We start from the raw sequence: 18,988 nt of genomic DNA, 5'->3' as shown, positions 1-18,988 counted from the left end.
AGAGTCCAAATCAATTGTATATTTTGGGCTTTTCCCTTTTGCCATTCGTCAACTCCCTTGAGAAATTCTTAGAGGGCAGGGTGGCTCAATTTTCAGTTTATTAGCAGCCCAGAATGATAGTTCAATCAGACTCTTTATCTTTCGTTCATCTCATAATAAAGGCAGGCAGCCAGTACTTTTCCACAGGCTTCAGTATTAATGCTGCACTGGTCCTCAGTTTCCCTGCTTGTTCTTGCTAAGGTTATTATTATTATTTTTTTTTACTTGGAATCCCCAACTCAGATGAGTGTCCCATTATTTTCAGAAATGCCTACTTTCTTGGTGAGAGACAGTCCCTTTTTTAACTGAGATCAAGGCTCCATATGTGTGGCGCTCTACAGACACACAGCAAGAAGTAGCCCATGGCCTGACTGAGATTAGATACCCAATATGCCAGGTACTGCTCATATAATGAGTGACAAGGAAGACTCATTCCCCGCCTTTGAATGGTGGGGAAACTGAGGCACAGAGAGGCAAAGTGATTTGACGGAAGACCCATGGACAGTCCGTATCAGATCCAGGAATCCTGAGTACCTTAACCCCAACAATTTCTACTTCAGGAAAATAGTGGAAAAAATTTGTAGTGCAAGGTTTGTAGTATGGTAAGTTAGAAAATCATAGAAAATTAGGGTTGGAAGGGACCTCAGGAGGTCAGCTAGTCTAACCCCCTTGTTAGCACAGGTGCAAACTGTGCTTAGAAAGGAGATGTAAGGCCCGATCCTAATCCACCTAATCCTAGTAAACAACTAAGCATGATCGTATTCCACCCCATTCACTGAAAATCTGTGAATGCTTTGGTGACATGTCTTCATCTAGGCCTTAAGACTAAATCGCAGGACAGCAGCAAGGAGGAAGATGACGGCACAACTTTAGTAATAATAAGTTTTGCAGAGGCCTGAAGCAGAATGGAATAGGGACTGTGCTTGCATGCTGAAATCCAGCGGACTTTGGGTGGACAGTGGAATTTCTCGGATGCCCCCTGCTGTTGCCTACACACATCACGGACAACAGCTTAATTTACTTTCTCTTAATGGCGCACATGAGTAAACCTCAATAAGCAATAGTGTTTCCCACCTTTTAACCCAGTGGTTCTCCACTTCTTCAGACTCAAGGCACACCTTGATAGACTCCAGCCGCCGCCCCCCCCCCCCCCCCTCCCGAAATGGTCATCTCTTAGTTTGCACTTGATTTAATGGTGATCTAAAATCAATCCATGCAGCTACCCCTGAAGCAGTTGAATGGCTATCCAATTTAGATATTAATCTATGAATATTACAATCATAAGAAAGAGAGAGACTTGATTTTTTGATTACAGAAAAATAATAGAGCAATTCTACTGCTGCAAAGAACTCAGAAAGATCCCAGCAGGACAAAATGTTTTTAATGCTCTGGATTCCTGTTTGAAATCTTTGGGTTTGTCTCATAGCACCCTGGTTGAGAATCAGTTCTCTAGCCCCTAATAAAGTTTTTGGTCCCAGCCCTTGAGCATTCTTCCATTGCGATCCCCCACCTCGCAGAATGCGTGGTGACTTTGAGGTATATGCTCTTATACTGTTTCTCACAGCCTTCCCCTTCTCTGAATGAAGAAACCCATGGCATTCCTGTTAAACTCACCTATATATCTGTCCCACAGAGAATCAGCAACTTTTAATGATTCTCTTGGGTTTACTAAAGCTGAACTGTCATTTCACGAGCCAGCTGGACCTTCTGGAGATGCAGCAGTGCTGGTTGCCAGCTTGGCCAGTGCAGTGGGATTTACACTAGGAAGACTGTGTAGCTAAAATCACAAACAACTCGCAGCTAAAGCCATCATGAACTATAGTATGATACCTGAAATATAGTATGATACCTAAAATCCTGGAAAGGACATTATTGAGAGGATGGAGAGTTTTCTCTGTGGCTGTAGGGACCAGGACTAGGAACAATGGCCTCTAGCAGGGCAGGAGATGAGGAGGAATGTTCTGACTCCGAGGGTGGTCCGGCAGTGGGCTAGGCTTCCCAGAGAGGTGGTGGAGTCTCTGTCCCTGGAAATGTTCAGAAGCAGGTTGGACAGACCCTTGGCTAGGATGGCTTTAGTCAGGGGTGATCCTGCCCTGGGTGGGAGTGGCCTGACCTCATGATGTCCCTTCAGCCTGACTTTCCTATGGCTCTATATCAAAGGGCTTCTTGTAGTCAACAGTTCCCTACTGCAGAGCTTTCAAAAAGGAAGGGAAGTAACATGAGGGCTTTTTTTGTAGCAACCCACAGGAGCAATTTAAAAGGCAAAAGTGTATGTAAGAGCTTGCAAAGTTCCAAGGAACTCTGAAAAGGTTTGGGCAGCATTAGGCCAGGACAGCTCTCTTTCCTCAGAATTGGGAGGTGACTTAATTACAATCAAATGGCTGGTATATGCCCTAGATGCACGTAGCCCAGATTCCTCTTTCCTTTTGCATGCAAACCTACATCCTTCCTGCCCACATACACACTCAGTTTACAGTTTATGACCAGCTTTCAGCTTGTGGTAGCTATGCTGATGCATCCCCATGATGCGGTTTTAAATGGAGAAGCGTTGCATTTCGGCAGACCAAAAATAAGTGTCCTCACCACAGCAAATAAATAGTTTTGCGCAGTCTTATCACTCATCTGTTGGTACAGGGCTCTGGAGCGAGTTTCTATAAGACATTTAGAATAACATTAAAAATGGCAAAACTGCTTGCAGAATTCCATCTCTCATTAGTTCATGATTCACCATGCTCATTAGAGGTGAGATCAGAAGGCAGAACACAGCTGTGTTTTCCACCAGGTTACTCAGTGGCCAGGCCCCCTTTGGCTTGCTTAGTCCTGGAATAAATGGAAGCATGTCCTACTCCAAACCAAGCAGCAGATGGAGATACCTGCCCATACAAGGGAGGGTATAAATACGTGCTACTTGCATCCCAGTCGGTGACTGGGTGATTCCAGCAGATTGTTATTGAGGGATGCTCAGGATGGTAATTGCCCTGGCAATTTTACTCCTAACGTGGGAATTCTGCTTTCCTTGCTTGCAGCAAGTAGGATGGGTGTGGCTCTATATACCGTGTCCCATCTGTGAGGTAGTTTTCCTTGGCACTGGTTACTTTGGCAGGCTCTGAAGCTGGTGGGACAAGATAGGGGAAAATTCTGAGTCCTAAAAAATCTATTTGTGACATGAGGAAAGACCACTTCCAACCAGCTTTAGCCCATCTTTATCACCTCTACCATGAGTTCTGATTCCCTTTGCCTCTAGAGCAATATGGCTACAGCTTGAATACCTTACTAAGACATAAGCATTTGACCTGTCGATTCAGGGGCCCACAACCAAACGACCCCATCCGCACACTAAGAACAAATCTGAGAATACATGGACCAAAAGCACCACTCACTGGGCACATCTACACGAGACGCTTACTGTGCGGTTGTGTGTCACAGCAAATACTGTGCCAATAGCCTACTGCACAGTGTTATTATGCTAATGTGCAGCAAGTGTCGCGACATAACCGTGCGGTGGTGCTACTGTGCAGTAACTTCAGGTACTTAGTGCTTTATTAAGGAAGTACACTACTAAACTAAATGCTCAGTATCTAAGGCGCATTAATGAACATGTAGATGTGCCCACTGAGTCCCTTTTATGTCTATACGTTTGATGCACAGCTGGTCGCTCCAAAAGGATTTTTGGTCATCTTTACCATTCACTTGGCTGACTGAATTTGCAGCCACTATGTACTGAGGAAAAGTGGAAGGAAGCCAGTGCGCGCACACCCAAACTCTTTGTGCTGTCCACGTTGTTGGGAGCTGAGTAGGTGTCCAGGAAATAACCCTCTATAGAAATAAACATCTTGAGTTATGATAGATTGCCTCCCACGCAGCCTGTTCCAAGGAACTGTAGGGGAATGAGATGCATCCTTTGCTTGTGACAGCCTGTGGGCTATTGCAGAATTATTTACCTGTAATCTTGTGCTGAGCGCCAGAGAGGGAAACCTGGCCCCATTTCTGTTCATGTAGAAATGAGGACAGGAGGCAGCTCCGCTGCCCAGGGCCAAATGCTAATGACTTAGATGGTACTTAGATTTCTCCAGCTTCATCCCTAGCGGGTAGAACTCATGTGTTGCCTCAGAGTTTGCTCTGAAATATAGTAAGTTTGACTTTCCTCTCAGAGAGAGGTCCAGAGTAGCTTTTTCTTCCATTCACGTCTCTCCAGTGACTTCACTTGAGCTAGGTAGCATCTGATGAAACGGGGTCTTAATCCCAACAACTTGTGCCTCCCTGATTCAGCAGGCCCATCTACACGTGCATTTACTGTGCAGTAACTTACTGTGTACAAGTTTTTTAGGCTGTTTTTAGCCTGGTGTCTACATGTACAGTTCAGTAACACTGTATGTGGACAGTCTTGGGACTAAAGTTAGTCCCAAGTCAGTCCACACACACAGTGTTACTGTGCAATAAGGTGTCTACATGTGCCTTACTGTGCAGTAACTAATTGGGCATAAATTTGTTACGTGCATCATGCAGGTAGCAAATTTATGCTCAAGTTGGTGTAAGTCGCCATAGTTACTGCGCAGTACGGGCATGCACTTGTAGCTGCACACCCATACTGTGCAGTAATTTTCAGTTACTGTGTAGTAAATGTGCACGTGTAGATGTGCCCAGTTATTCAGTGAGATGCTACTCTACCCTGCCTTCAGCAATTACAAAGTAAGTGGTACAAAGGAAGTGGTTCGCTTTGACTTATTACCAATTCGAAATGTGGTCATTTTGGATTTGCAAGAAGATGACATTGCCTTTACGGTGGTGTCACGGGGTAGCCTCTCATTTACAACGCCCTCTTTCCTAAGCAACAGCAAGGACGCTGGCTCTCTGCAGCAGGCTGGCACTTTTTTCACAAAGGGCCCGAGTCCTGTTTTTACTGAAGGTTTGCTTCTGCTCTCTGTGCCGATAAGGAATTTAACATGAGTCACGGCTAATGACAACAGCTGCATTCTTCTGATTTGTGTATACTGCTAGACTAAACAGTGACTAAGAAGAATGGTCTACAAATATTTGATGAGCCATAAACATGTAGGAGGAAGCAGAATGTTATTGAGCAGCAAGAGGAGTTGGTATAGTTGGCAGAGGGCTCAAGAGCTGTGCTTGCATAATAACAAAAACAAGCGTTATTATGATTAATCCTGCTTATCAAATGAAGCTAATAGAGACTTGCTGGTCTGTGTGCGTGGGGGAAATTGCTCTGTGTTGGGGAGCAGAATATGTGACTGATGCATGCAAATTGTGTTTGCCCAAGGCTAGTGTGCGTGCACGGTGTGCTGGTGATTTCTGTGAGTTGTGAATAAGGCAGCATGGGGTATATCCGTCTCAACTGCATGTCTTCCCTCAGCTTCCGTGTGCTACAAGGGTGTTTTGTAGAAAGCAAAAGGTCTGGAGGAAAGGGGGAGCTTTGTGAGTCACATTTGTGTCTTGAGATTGTTGAGAGCAGTGATTCTTAACCAGGGTGCCACAGCACCTTGGGGTGCTTTGAGAGCCTTTCAAGGCTTCCACAGAATGCTCCTATTACATCCCATTTCTTGAAGCCCCGCACCAGAGAGAGGATTTCATCTGCTCCAAACTTTATTGTCCTTTCCCAGCCTTCCCCATCACAAATCAACACCTTCTTCATCCCTGTGGGTCTCAGCAAGGTCATGTCCGTGCTGGCATCTCCCGTTCCAATCCAGCCGGTGTGGCAGAGGAGGATGCGGGTAATGATGGGAGACTGGGAAGCACAGCCTGGAGATGCAGGGCATCATTCTTCTGCTTGCAGCACACCCCACAGCCCCACCTGTGGATCTGGCAGCAGAAGCAGCAGAAACGACAGACCCTTTTTGTCTTCCCAGGCTGCTAAAGGGGAGAAACAGAAGAGGAGCTAGCGCATGTCATGAATACATTCACCTCTAGATGTGATATCTTTCATTATTAGTTCAACTCAGTAGTTGGAAAACATGTTCTTTGCAAGTTTTCGGGCACAAACACCCTTCTTCAAGCAGAGGGAGACTCTGCATTTGTTCCCAAAAGCTTGCAAAGAACATTTTTTCCAACTATTTTGCTGGTCTAATAAAAGATATCACATCTACCCAAGAAACCTTGCCTGCCTGTGTCCTTAGACCAACACGGTTACAACAAACAACCCTTCACCTCTAGATGGCAGGAGTGCCCAACACTGCGTTTCAGTATTTGGGCAGGGATGCAACTGAGCCCTGATGTTTGGAGACAGAACCCAGGAGTCCTGACTCCCAGGTGCCTTTGCTTTAACCTGCTAGCTCCCACTCCCCTCCTAGTTTGGCTTAGGACCCAGGAATCCTTGGCCTTTTGTTCTCAAGCACATACAGAGGAGCAGGGCTGTTTCAGCACAGGTCTCATTCTATCCAGTGAGAAAAGGTGGGCTCTTCCGTATCTCATATGCCTGCATTTGACTTCCCTGTGGGGAGCAGCATTCACTCTGTGTCCCAATCTGTCCACCCATCAGGTTCCACTACAAGCTAAGGAACAATGAAAGAAAACTCATTGACCAGAGGGTTTTGCAGCTTGCAGCTGGCATCAGGATGCAGTAATTCAAGACAGTCATGGCTACAACCCAAAGCCCCCTAGTCCCTGACTCACGGTTGGATCCAGACTTGAACTCATATTGGTCCTTAGTTACCAAAAGAGGCTTCTGCTCTTTGGAGGAACTCTGGTCAGCAGCAGTAGTAAGCTTTTATCTTCCTTTCCCAGCACCAAATGTTTCCTGCCCTTACCATAGATATGGGGATTGTGTCATCTCCCTGGGCATGAAGAAGGAGGCTGTGGAGTAAAATTGCCAGGGCAGTTACCATCCTGAGCATCCCTCAGTAACGATCTGGCATCTCCCAGTTACAGACTGGGATGTAAGTGGCACGTATTTATAACCTCCCTTGTTTGGTCAAGCATCTCCACTGTCCAGCCCATTTACCCTGATCCAGTAAGCGTCTCTCAGCCCCTTATCTTGGCTCATCAGTACAGCATCCCACGCAGCAGTGAACGGTCTGTTCCTACAGCTGGTCTTCCCCACAGAACGTGCTGGCCGTTGTTCCACCGCAGGGGGGTTGCAGCGGCTCAGCCAAGCTTTTTATGTTAGGTGTGTGGGTTTGGAGTGAGCCCAGTTCCCTCACCTCTGAGTGCGTTTCCTGATGTCCGTGTCTGTGTGCAGCTCCTCTCCTCATTTGGGGGTCACACCCCCCTTCCCCATTGGAAACCCATTTGACATCTCTCAGGCCATATGGTGGCCACCCACCCGCTGCAGGGGTGAAAACTCAAGGTCAGTATTTCACGGTATCTGCAGCTTGGGACAGTTCTCAGCTACTGCTTGAATTCAGCTGCGCCTAGGTCTTTGTCGATGGGCTTGGTTCAAAGGAAAATGAACTCCAAGTCAACCATTCACATTTGCAATATAAGGAACTTATTTTTGCATTATAAGTAATTTAATTCTGCAGGTAATGCTTACAGCATGGTTCCCCTGGTGCTTGTACCCACTGGCTGCCCCTTTGATGACCAACTTTGCAAAGCTGATCTCTAAATATAGGGAGAATTGGACCCCTGATTTAGAAATCTCAATCAGTGATTGAAGGCTGCAGGGGACAGGACCAAGAGTAATGGCCTCAAGCTGAGGCGGAGGAAGCTGAGGAGGAACTTTCTGACTCAGGGGGTGTCAGTTAGTGGAACAGGCTGCCCAGAGATGGGGTGCAGTCTCCATCCCTGGCAATATTCAGGAGCTGGTTGGGGAGAACTTGGCTAGGCTGGTTTAGTCAGGGGGATGGACGAGATGCCTTTGTGAGGTCCTGTCCAGCCTGATATTCCTATGATCCTATGGACATCTGCTCTCAAGAGTTCTCTGGATTGTGGGGGCTTATTCATTGATCTCCAGTGTGATGTAATTGAGATTTAAGATAGAGAGAACTTATGGTCCCAGCTCTCAGAGCACTAAGATTTAATGATACCAAAGAAAGAGAGAGAGAGGATCTCTTGTTGTTCCTGATTTTTTGAAGTTGTCTCTGTCAACACAAATCACGGGCTCAGTCCCCCTATCATGGTTTGTGAGGGGCAGGGGCTGGGGGCAGAGGGGCATCAGGATCTTGGGATAAAAAGCTGAAGGTTCTTACTTTTTCCCTTCCCAGTTGACTTGCCTGGACTGTGGATCAGATCCAGGGGAGATTGAAAGCTTGAAATACCTGGGAGTTGTTTTTGTAGGCATCAGACCCACAATGGGGTTGGGGTAGAGGGATCACGGCTCCTGCCCGCTTCAAGAGGTGCAACGAAGGGGCAGTTTGGAGGATGAGGACAGTGAGGGCGGCGCATGGGGTGAAGCAAAACCATTGTAACTGGAGTGAAAAGACTTGCAGCAGGGACTCAACTTTGGATGCAGAAGCATTTGCTTTAATGTTGCAAAGCTCTCGCCATCCTGGGGGCAGCAGAAGAGATCTCCCAACCTTCCCTCAGCCCCGGTACAGCACAGGAGCCCAAATCAATGCACATCACAGGAATTGGCTCAAATATTGCTATGATTGGCAGTGCTCATTCAGTGTGTGATTGGTGTGGGGAGAGGGGAGGTAGCGCAGGAAGTGGTGTAGCAAGGCGTTGTCAGTCAATCTAGTTTCGTCACCGTGTCAGGAATTGTGTGTCCAGTCTTAGTGCTGGGGGACAGATGGCAAATAGCAGTGAGCACAGGTGATCAGATGGGAGTCATCCCCTTTCCCTGAGGGATGCTTTGCCCCTTCTTCTTGCCCAGCGCCTCCTGCAGCTGCTGGTGTTGAAACACAGTGGCATGCAGTGAGAAGCAGAGCGCTGTGCAGAGCGTCGTCTTAAGGGGACTGGATGAAGTGGATGAAAATACCCAGGGACAGTCCCTTTAGAAACCAAAGCAAAAATGCCCTTAGTTTCATCTCAAAAGGGTGAAGCAGTCAAAGGAGTGCATTGTGGTGGATGTGTTGTCCAGCGCTGAGTTACTTTCAGAACTCAGCTGCAAGAAAACCCAGGAGCCTGTGTTTCCCTATTGACTTCCCCGGGCTTGGCATGAGAGCCAGGCAGCTCAAAGTCTCAGGGAGAACATTCTCTAAGGAACCAGCTGCCCAGTCAAGGGCCTGGTTTCCCAGCCCTGAGCCTCCAGTGCCCATAGTTAGGGGAGCACCGCCCAAAGCCCGTGGACAGGTCTCCCACTTTCTTTTGACTTGAGATGTACCACGCAATGTGAGTAGGGGGCTGGAGAAAAGAAAGCTTGTCAGACTCAACAGGTCTGATCAAAGGCTTCGCTGCAAGAAAAAGAGAGAGGGAATGGGCAGTAGTGTAAGAGTCAGGCTGTAGCCACGATGGAGCTGCTTTCCCTCCCATTCCCTACAATGAAGCACAATCAGGAGTGATCCTGTGCTTGAGGCAGTCAGTGGCTACCGAGAGCAGTAGCAGCTCTATGTCCCTGGTGAATAGCAGGGAGGAGAGAGCATGCGAGCACTTGGCACCACTGTCTAACCTAGGACAGAACTGCTTCATCCTACCCCTTCCCCGTGGCCCTTTCCTAAGCTCATGAGCTAGCCAGTTTGCCCTGCTGAAGAGCCAGACTGATCACCTCACTTGTGCATTCAGATTTGATTCTGCCTTGAGATGTGCTGGGAGAATGAAGGCAGAGAAGACTTGCCCTCCCCGGAAGCCCACCAACTAGAGGCAGCCCACCCAAGAAGAGAGAGAGAAGTCACCATGTCTTCTTGATGCTTCTCCTTTGTTTTCCAGGTGGAAGCAAAGTACAGCTCCAAGCTTGGCCCAGGGCAGTCAGTGGTACAAGAGGTGAGGGTGGGTTTGTTCCTGCATGGCCCTGAGCCTGGAGGAGTCAGGCAACCTCTATTTTCCGTTGGAGTCCATGTGAGTTGTGTGGGGCTGGAGTATCCCTGATGAGAGTGGGATTTCCCAGCAGCCCCCTTGGTTCCCTCCCTGGATGAGCTGTGCAGAGATCAGCATCAGCCACACAGACTCTGAGCCTTTATTGACAGACAGAAACTCCGACAGGCGAGATCTCCCTATTGGGTCTCGGGGTCCCTCCATTAGGACTGATAGCAGCCACCACTGAAGCTTGTGAATCAAGGCGAGGGAACCTGTCCCAGAAGAGCATGTCTCCAGCACACGCCTTTCCCTGCAGCACTCGCCAGTCAGAAAATAGAGTGAACGAAGGCCACGGATCTTGTCATGCTCAGGAGTGTGTCCCTAAGACCTGAGGCACATCGTGGGCCCCATCCTGTGTTTTCATGGCTGAGGATGTTTCTTGCTTGCTGCTGGAGCTCAAGGGAGCTAGTGTTTTCCACTGACTTCATTAGTTTTGGGCTCATGGCCAGAGTTGCTTTGTCCCCAGCTTTGCTTGGATGAAGGATATGTATTTCCATCGGAGGCAAAAGGGGCTCAGCTGCCTTTGTGAGAAGAAAGAGTCATTCCCTATTTTGGAAGCTTCCCCCAAAGACCAGAGGTCTCAGTTCTTTGCAAGCCAAGGCCAAAGTGCCCCGAGTTTCACCCTGAAAGGGTGAGGCAGCCAAACTCAGTGTGTGGTGGTGGGAGTCTTAGCCAGAGCGCTGCTACTTCTGGAACTCAGCTGCTAGAAGCCCGGGGGCTATTTTCCCCCATTAAATTCACTGGGTGCACTATGAGACTCAAGCAGCTGAAAGTCTGGGAGGGAAGATTCTCTAAGGAACCAGAAGCCCAATTAGGGGCCTGGATTCCCAGCCCTGAGCCCCTAGAGACCGTACTTTGGAGAGCACAACCCAAAGCCCATGGACATCTGGTGTTTTACTAAGGATCCCCAGTTCCCTTCCCAAGAGTTGGGGGCATTTTGGTTTTAGCTCTTTTGACTTGAGATGCACCGTGCATTGTGACTGGGGGGTTGGAGCAAAGAAAGCCTGTCATACTCACTACAAGGAGTTCACCTGGCAGGAAAGAGAGAAGGAGAATGGACAGTGGCATAAACGAGGTTGTAGTCACAATGGAGCTGCATTCCCTTCCGTCTCCAGGGATGAAGCACAACCAGGATTGACTCTGTTTCCCAGGCTATCAGTGGGTGCTGAAAGCAGTAGCAGCTCACTGTCGCTGGTGAACTACAACTGCAAGAACCCAGGGTTGCACGTTATTTTGAACAAGTGCAAGGAAACTGAAACAGCTGCAATCAGGGATGTAGGGAAGTGGTGTTAGAATCATAGGGCTGGAAGAGACCCCAAAGAATCATCAGGTCCAGCCCCCTGCATGAACAGGAAAGACATCTGAGGCCAGACGACCCCAGCCAGGTGACCGTCCAGTCTTCTCTTGAAGACCTCTAGGGTAAATGATTGCAGCTTGTTTCATAGCCTGGGCACTGTAGTTGTAAAGAAGTTTTTCCTAATGTTCAGCCTGAAACTATCTTCCAGGAGTGGCCGTTGTTTCTAGTTTTCTTCCAGGGTGCCCTGGTGAACAGTTGTTCACTGAGCCCCTGATGTATGCCTCTGATATAGCAGTAAACCACAAGTAAGTCCCCTCAGCCTTCTTTTCTTTAGGCTGAAGAGTCCGAGATCCCTCAGCCTCTCCTCATATGGCTTGCCATGCAAGTCCCTGATCATATGGGTGGTGTTTCTCTGGACCCTCTTTAGCTTTAGCACATCCTTGTTGAAGTGCAGTGCCCAGAACTGGACACAGTACTCTAACTGCGGTCGCACCAGTGTTGAGTAAAGTGGGAGAATCGCTTCTTTGGAGTTACTGGAAGTGCATTGATTGATGCATGCCAGAATTTTATTGGCCCTAGTGGCTACTGCATCGCATTGCTGGTTCGTATTCATGCTGGGGTCTATTGTTACCCCCAGATCCCTTTTATTTGTAGTGCTGGTCAGGTTAGCGAAACCCAGCTTGTAGGTGTGCTGGGGGGGGTGGGGTCTTCCTTCCCAGATGCTGCACTTTGCATTTCACTATGTTGAATTTCATCTGGTTCCCTTCTGCCCAACATGCCAGCCTGTCTGGGTCTGCTTGCATCTGCGGGTGTGTCTGCACAGCCCTACATCTTGGTGTTGTGCGCAAACTTGGCCAATGGGCTTTTTACCCCCTCATCCAGGTAGTTGGTGAAGATATTGAACAGCACTGGGCCAAGTACCGACCCCTGGGGTACGCCGCTGCCCACATCTCAGCAGGATGACACCTATTCATTCATTTGGACTGTCTACATCTTACCCTGCAACCAGTTTTGCATTCACTTGACAGTCCCACAGTTGAGCCCAATATCTTCCAGTTTTATGATCAGTACCTCATGGGATATCAGGTCAAAGGCTTTCTGGAAGTCAAGGTTGTGGTGGGCCAGCAGGGGGTGCTCCTGTGTTGAGTCACCCTCCTCACTGCGCCCAACCACCTTCCAGGGTCCGAGTGCCTCCCTGGGTTCACCTCACTTCTGGCCCCCTTCCTGGAGCACAGCCCCTAGCCTGGGGTAAAAACTGCCACCACCCAGGGCTGGGCTTTATTCTGGCTCTGTTCACCCTGGGAAACATAGACCTAGTAGCCCTCGAGGGTACTTAACTCACTTCAAGCACTTGGGGGTGCTTCTCTCAGTTGGAAGCACAAGTAGTGGTCTCCCTTAGCTGAACCAAGGGGGCCCCAAGGCATAACCTAGACCCACAGCCAATAAGTCTCCCACGCTAGGTACAAAGGAGAACTTTATTGGTTACAAGGAGTAGGGTTGGACTAGGGTACAGGGTAGAGCAATGTCAGAGAAATCCCACAGAGCAAACTGGCATGGCTGGGTAGCCTTTGATCACGCATCTGAGTTACTGCAAGCTATGTATTTAGTTAGATCTAGATCTAGACCAAGCCCTACGAGGAGAGACTAGAGAACCTGGACCTTTTCAGCCTCCGCAAGAGAAGGTTGAGAGGCAACCTTGTGGCTGCCAATAAGTTCATCACGGGGGCACAGAAGGGAATTGGTGAGGTTTTATTCACCAAGGCGCCCCCGGGGGTTACAAGAAATAATGGCCACAAGCTAGCAGAGAGCAGATTTAGGTTGGACATTAGGAAGAACTTCTTCACAGTTCGAGTGGCCAAGGTCTGGAACGGGCTCCCAAGGGAGGTGGTGCTCTCCCCTCCCCTGGGGGTCTTCAAGAGGAGGTTAGATGAGTATCTAGCTGGGGTCATCTAGACCCAGCACTCTTTCCTGCCTATGCAGGGGGTCGGACTCGATGATCTATTGAGGTCCCTTCCGACCCTAACATCTATGAATCTATGAATCTCAGGTAGCTTACTCACAAGGATCATCCAGAGGCAGATGGAGATTCCCTTTGGAGGCAGGCAGTTCCTTGATCATGAGTTTTGAGAGAGAGAGCAAGTTTCAGGTGGTCCAGCTCTTCTCTGTCTCTGAGTCTTCCTCATGGCTGCTGCCCCCTCCTCCTCCTGGGCAGTCCTTAACTTATTTAGCCCTTATGACCTCATTTACCTGGTCCAATGGAGGCCAGCACCTGCTGGCAGTCAGCCAACCAATTTGAAATGCGTCACTTGTTGCTGGACAGACTGGCAGTTCCTGGCTCCCCAGGGAGCCCAAGCCCCTCACCCAGGTATGTGATACCAGTCACGTGGGCAGAGAGCAGGTTTCCCCCCTCCCTCAGGAATGTATCCACCTCAGGGTATCTAAAGAGATTGGGTAAGGTGTGTACCCTCTGCATGGACCATCCTAAGCAAAGTGTCACAGAGCAGAGTTTTTGGGGTGAAACAAAGGTGGCCTTCTGCCACAAAGGTATATGATTTCCACTACTTTTCTCTCATCCAGGTGATGAGTCACCTGATCATAGAAAAAAATGAAGTTGGTCAGACAAGACCTGCCTGCAACAAAGCCATGCTGGCTGTCATTTGGTATCATGCCTTCTGCAAGTTTGTCGCATATAGCTTCTTTGATGAATGTATCTAGGATTTTCCCTGGTATAGAATTTAAGCTAATTGGCCTGTAGTTTCCCAGGTCTTCACGCTTCCCCTTCTTGAATATGGGCACAACACTGACTCTCTTCCAGTCCTCTGGGATTTCTCTAGAGATCCATAATTTTTTAAAGACCTTTGCCAGGGACTCTGCGATTACTTAGGCCAACTCTTGCAGCACTCTTGGGTGGAGGTCATCCAGTCCTGCTGATTTATATACATCTAATTTCTTTAATTGATCATACACCAGTTCTGTGGCAATGGTGGTGTTGCTCTGTGGGGTCAGGCCAACTCTCAGGATCACAATATTGCGCTGTTAGATAGGAGGGTGTGACACAATTACACATATACAAACACACAAATCAATTAGGTGCACACACACACTACCACCTCAGGCACATACACATCCAAACCAGCCTAGGCACATGCATACCTACCACCAATTCAAGCACATGCACTATACACCCCAAAAGTTAGACACAGATCACTAATTTGTATATCATGCACACAATGACATATACACACACACACACAGAGTCACCAGTTCACACACATACAACCCACCTACACATACACACAGGTTAGTTCCTAACTTGAATGGTACAGTGTATGTGTGTGTGCTTGGGGTACCTGGGATACTTGGGGGAAGGTTAAGGTGAGTTGAAGTGTAGGGAGTAAAAGTTGCCAGAACTAGGATTAGAACCGGTGGACTGTAGAGAAGCTGGCTGAGGAACTGAGGCTTGGGTTTACTGAAGGTAAACTGGGGCTGGAAACTGAGGCAGACAGCTGAGATACTGGGGGGCGAGGGGGAGAGGGGCAGATAAGTGGTGGCAAGGAGGAGACAGCCAGGAAAGAGAGAGAGGCAGAAACCTGGGAGTTTGGGGCTGGAAACAGGCTGACAGTTTAGAGATTTTGGGAAGGGGGGGCAGATAAGTGGTGGCAAGGAGGAGATGGCCAGGAAAGAAACGGAGGCAGAGACCTGGTTGCTCAGGGGAAAAGGAAAAGGCAGTGGGGATAAGACAGTGGCAAAGAAATGGGGGGTTTGCAGGCAGAGAGGAGTTCAGGACAGGTGCTGGAGGTGGTGGTGAGCCAGAAGCAGGAGAGGGAGAAATGAGACAGAAGTTAGAGGGGCAAGAAGCAGAGATTGGAGCAGGGCCAAACCATAGTAAAGCAAAGCCCAATTTAGGCATCCAAATAAGTTTTATTAAAGAGACAACACACTACACAGCCCAGTGAAGTTATTGGTACACACACACACTCTCACAATGGCAGGAGGAGAAAGAGACTCAGTGGAAGGGCTGGAGTCCAGGTGGGGAAGAGAAGCAGAGTCCAAGTCCTTGGTTGAAGAATGGGTGGGGATGATAGCTACTTATCCAGGCTGGAAAGGGGTTCTTGTCCAGTAGGTGTTGTCCAGAGGGGGGTTGCCGACAGGGCCTCTGGGTGGATGGGTGGTGTGGCATGGTGCTGGTCCAGATGCAGAGGGTGTCCCAAGGAGTCAGTCTTCACTCCCCCTTTCTATGGGGCAGACTACCTCTGATCTTCTATGGGGAGGGCCTGTCCAGGCAAGGGCAGTCCTGTCCCAGAGGGCTCCAGGTATTCTTACTGAACAGGTGCAGCCTGGCACAACGGTGGGTTGCCTCTTCTTTTCTTTCTTCACTGCTGAGGGTGGTTCCAAGGGGCTGGGTCGTTGGTCCAGGTATTGGTGTTGATGGTTCTGTTATTCAGAGGGAGCTATTTTTAGACCTACTGCCATTGTCTCTCAAGCATCCTCATTCATCCCCATTCATCCAGGAACCAAGTTACATAGGAGGGGTAGGTGCGAATCATGGGTTACACAACCAGGCCTGGGGACAGGATGGAGACTTGACAAACAAAATGGAAACTTGACATGACCTATGCTAACTTACCTATGTAGGCCTAAATCATATAGGATCAGTAAAACAGGAATATAGAACAATAAAAATCAATATTGATTGTTTGGATGCAGTAGGAGGGAGAGGAGGCTGACTGGGCACACGTGCGGGCTCTTAGCACACGTGTGCCCCCTGCAACGTACCTGAGGCGGCAGAGGCTGAGAAGCAACAGCGGGGGCAGCAGCAGCTGATCCCCCGAAGGTAAGCGGGGCAGGAGCCGGTGCAGCTGCAGAGGATCTGGAGGGGAAGCCCCCGGATCCCTCTTTGCTGAGCCGGGCAGGGAGTCGCGTGTGAACAGAGCATGCAAACAGGTGCGCTCTGTAAGGGCGCTCTGGCGTTTGCAGCGGCGTTCGCGCAGGCAGAAGCAGGCAGGGCAGCAAGAGAGGCTTCCCAGGAGGGAGGAGACTCCACCAAAAAGGAAGGAGGTAAGGACTACCTACAAGCCATGGTGAGGACTCGCAGTGCTGCCAGGGGTCCTGCCTCTGTGGTGCCACCCTTCCGGGGCTCCTCTGAGGCTGCCACCCAGACGGAGCCCTTGGGGGGCCTGGTGACCACCTGCCCCCGAGCTGTGGGGGTGGCTGGTTGGGATCCCTGGGGGTGGGACTGAGGTCTGGTGACTCCCCGACCTGCCCCTCTTGTGAGCACCTTCAAGCTCTGGAGGGGCAGGTGGCAGAGCTCCAGGCCGAGGTGAGCATGCAGCGGGGGATCCAGACAGTGGAGGATGAAATTGACCTGTATTTCCATTCTCTGCAGGGACAGGAATCCACCAGAGAGACCCCGCGTGCACAGCACCCAACTAATCGGTGGCAGCAGGTACCTGTCAAGGCCAGGGCAGTCCGAACAACTGCTGTGCCTGCTCCCCAGACACCCCTCGGGAACAGGTACGCAGCCCTGGCTGCCCTGGAGGAGGAGGCAGAAGAACTGGTCCCCAGAGGAACTGAAGCCGCTTGACCTACATCAGTGGCTCAGAAGAGGCATACCCCGAGAAGAAGGAGATGCAAAGTTCTGGTCATCAGGGACTCCATCCTGAGGGGAACCAATGGTCCGATCTGTCGCCCAGAGCCCTGTACACGGCAGGTCTGCTGCATGCCTGGAGCGAGGATTCGCAATGTCACAGAGACCATTGCTAAAATCATCAAGCTGTCTGACTACTACCCACTGGTTGTGGTCCATGTGGATACAAATGATACATCCAAGAGCAAGCTGGATAACATCATGGAGGACTACAAGGCCTTGGGACACCAACTGAAGAGGTTGGGAGCTCAGGTGGTATTTTCCTCCATTCTCCCAGTAAGTGGACGGGGTAGGCGTCATGAGACCTGCATTGACATGGTTAACCGGCGGCTTCAGAGCTGGTGCCATGAGGCAGGCTTTGGGTTTTTTGACAACGACCCAGGTTTTTGTAAGGAGGATATGCTGGGGTGGGATGGGCTTCACCTCTTCCCTAATGGCAGACGTATCTTTTCCTCTAGGTTGGCTAATCTCATACGGCGGGCTTTAAACTAGCTTCGCCGGGGAAAGGGGCCGCTTCGAGTGGAGAGGATGCTTCACCAGCACGCAGGGTGACAAGAGGAAGGGAAGCACAGGTAAGTACAAACGTCTGAGGAGCAGGAGGCCACAACTGTCCTGGGAGTGGGAGGAGGAAGGCACGAGCAGCCTCAGGAGGCCTCAGGTGCCTCTATACTAATGCTCGGAGTATGGGGAATAAACAGGAGGAACTCACCCTCAGAATAGCCAGTTCAAACCCAGACATAGTAGGAATCACAGAAACATGGTGGGATTCATCCCATGACTGGGCAGTTAGCATTAGGGGCTATAGGCTCTACAGGCGGGATAGAGAAGGAAAGAAGGGAGGGGGTGTGGCGCTGTATGTCAAAAAGCAATTCACATCCTCTGCCAACAAAATGGAGTCGGAGGAGGGGCAAGCTGAAGTGCTCTGGGTCAAGATACAAGGGGGTCGTGGGGAGAGGGATGTAACGGTGGGGGTCTACTACAGACCCCCTAACCAAGGGGAGGAGCTGGACCGGGAATTTTCTAGCCAGCTTGCAGAGGCACTTAAGACGAGGGATGTAGTTGTCATGGGTGATCTAAATTACCTGGACATCTGCTGCGAGGAGCAGTCAGCCAGGTTAGACCGATCCAGGAGGTTCCTGGCTGAGATACAGGACCTCCACTTAACCCAGGAGGTGCACAGTCCCACCAGAGGAAATGCCCTGTTGGACCTGGTCCTGGCCACAGGCGATGATCTGGTAAGGGGGCTCCAGGTCCTTGACCACCTGGGTGATAGTGATCATCGCTTGCTGGAATTCATCGTCAAGCGCAGGGTGGCAAGGGCCTGCAGCAAGGCGGTAGCCCTAGACTTCAAGAGGGCCAACTTCAATGAGTTGAGATTGGTGGGAGAGGCGCTGGGGTTCTTGAGGGCAGGGGAACTCAGTGCCCAAGATGAGTGGTCGTTCCTTAAGGAGACGATATTCAGGGCCCAAGAGGTGACGATCCCAACTAGAAGCAAGGGGGGCAAGAGTGCCCAAAAGCCTCCCTGGCTCACCAAGGAAGTCCGGGAATGCCTGGTTGCCAAAAAGGCGGCATACACCCGGTGGAAAGGGGGGCAGTCTCCAAAGAGGAGTATACCTCCACTGCTCGAGCCTATAGGGGGGCTGTTATGAAAGCTAAGGTGGACATAGAGCTAGGACTAGCGTCCAAGATCACAGATAGTAAAAAGTCCTTTTTCAAATATATAGGGAGGATGAAGAAGGTGCCGGGTAATGTGGGGCCCCTGCAAGATATGCTGGGCAATCTGGTGGTTGAGCCAGAGGAGAAGGCAGACCTCTTTAACAAATTCTTCACCTCCATTTTCTTGTGCAGGGACCGGGACTCGCCCACCGTGATTCAAGATGGACCCGAGGGGAATGCCTCAAGACCTAAGGTTGAGGAGGACCGGGCTAGAGTGCTACTGGAGGGGCTGGATGTGTTCAAATCAGCAGGTCCAGATGCTCTCTACCCCAGGGTTTTGAGGGAGCTAGCAGGGGTTATTGCTGGGACCTTGGCATGGCTTTACAAGCGCTTGTGGTGCTTGGGCCAGGTGCCAGATGATTGGAAGATAGCCAGTGTGGTCCCCA

At 49.9% G+C, this 18,988-nt stretch overlaps 1 long non-coding RNA gene across 3 annotated transcripts in view; it reads left to right on the top strand.

The window, feature by feature from the left end:
* Positions 1–18,988, top strand: part of LOC132245603 (uncharacterized) — a 27,526-nt gene extending 8,538 nt beyond the window's left edge. The window contains exons 3-5 of one of the 3 annotated variants that reach the window (XR_009457312.1): positions 15,947–16,297; positions 16,626–17,458; positions 18,735–18,988. This is a non-coding gene — a long non-coding RNA (uncharacterized LOC132245603). Of the gene's footprint in view, positions 1–15,946; positions 17,459–18,734 lie in introns of all 3 variants that reach the window. The other 2 variants (XR_009457313.1, XR_009457311.1) reach the window with 2 other exon arrangements.

The sequence above is a fragment of the Alligator mississippiensis genome, chromosome 15, assembly GCF_030867095.1.
Source record: "Alligator mississippiensis isolate rAllMis1 chromosome 15, rAllMis1, whole genome shotgun sequence".
NCBI lineage: Eukaryota > Metazoa > Chordata > Crocodylia > Alligatoridae > Alligator > Alligator mississippiensis.
The sequence above is the reverse complement of the archived record's forward strand: the minus strand, read 5'-3'. Positions and strand labels throughout refer to the sequence as shown.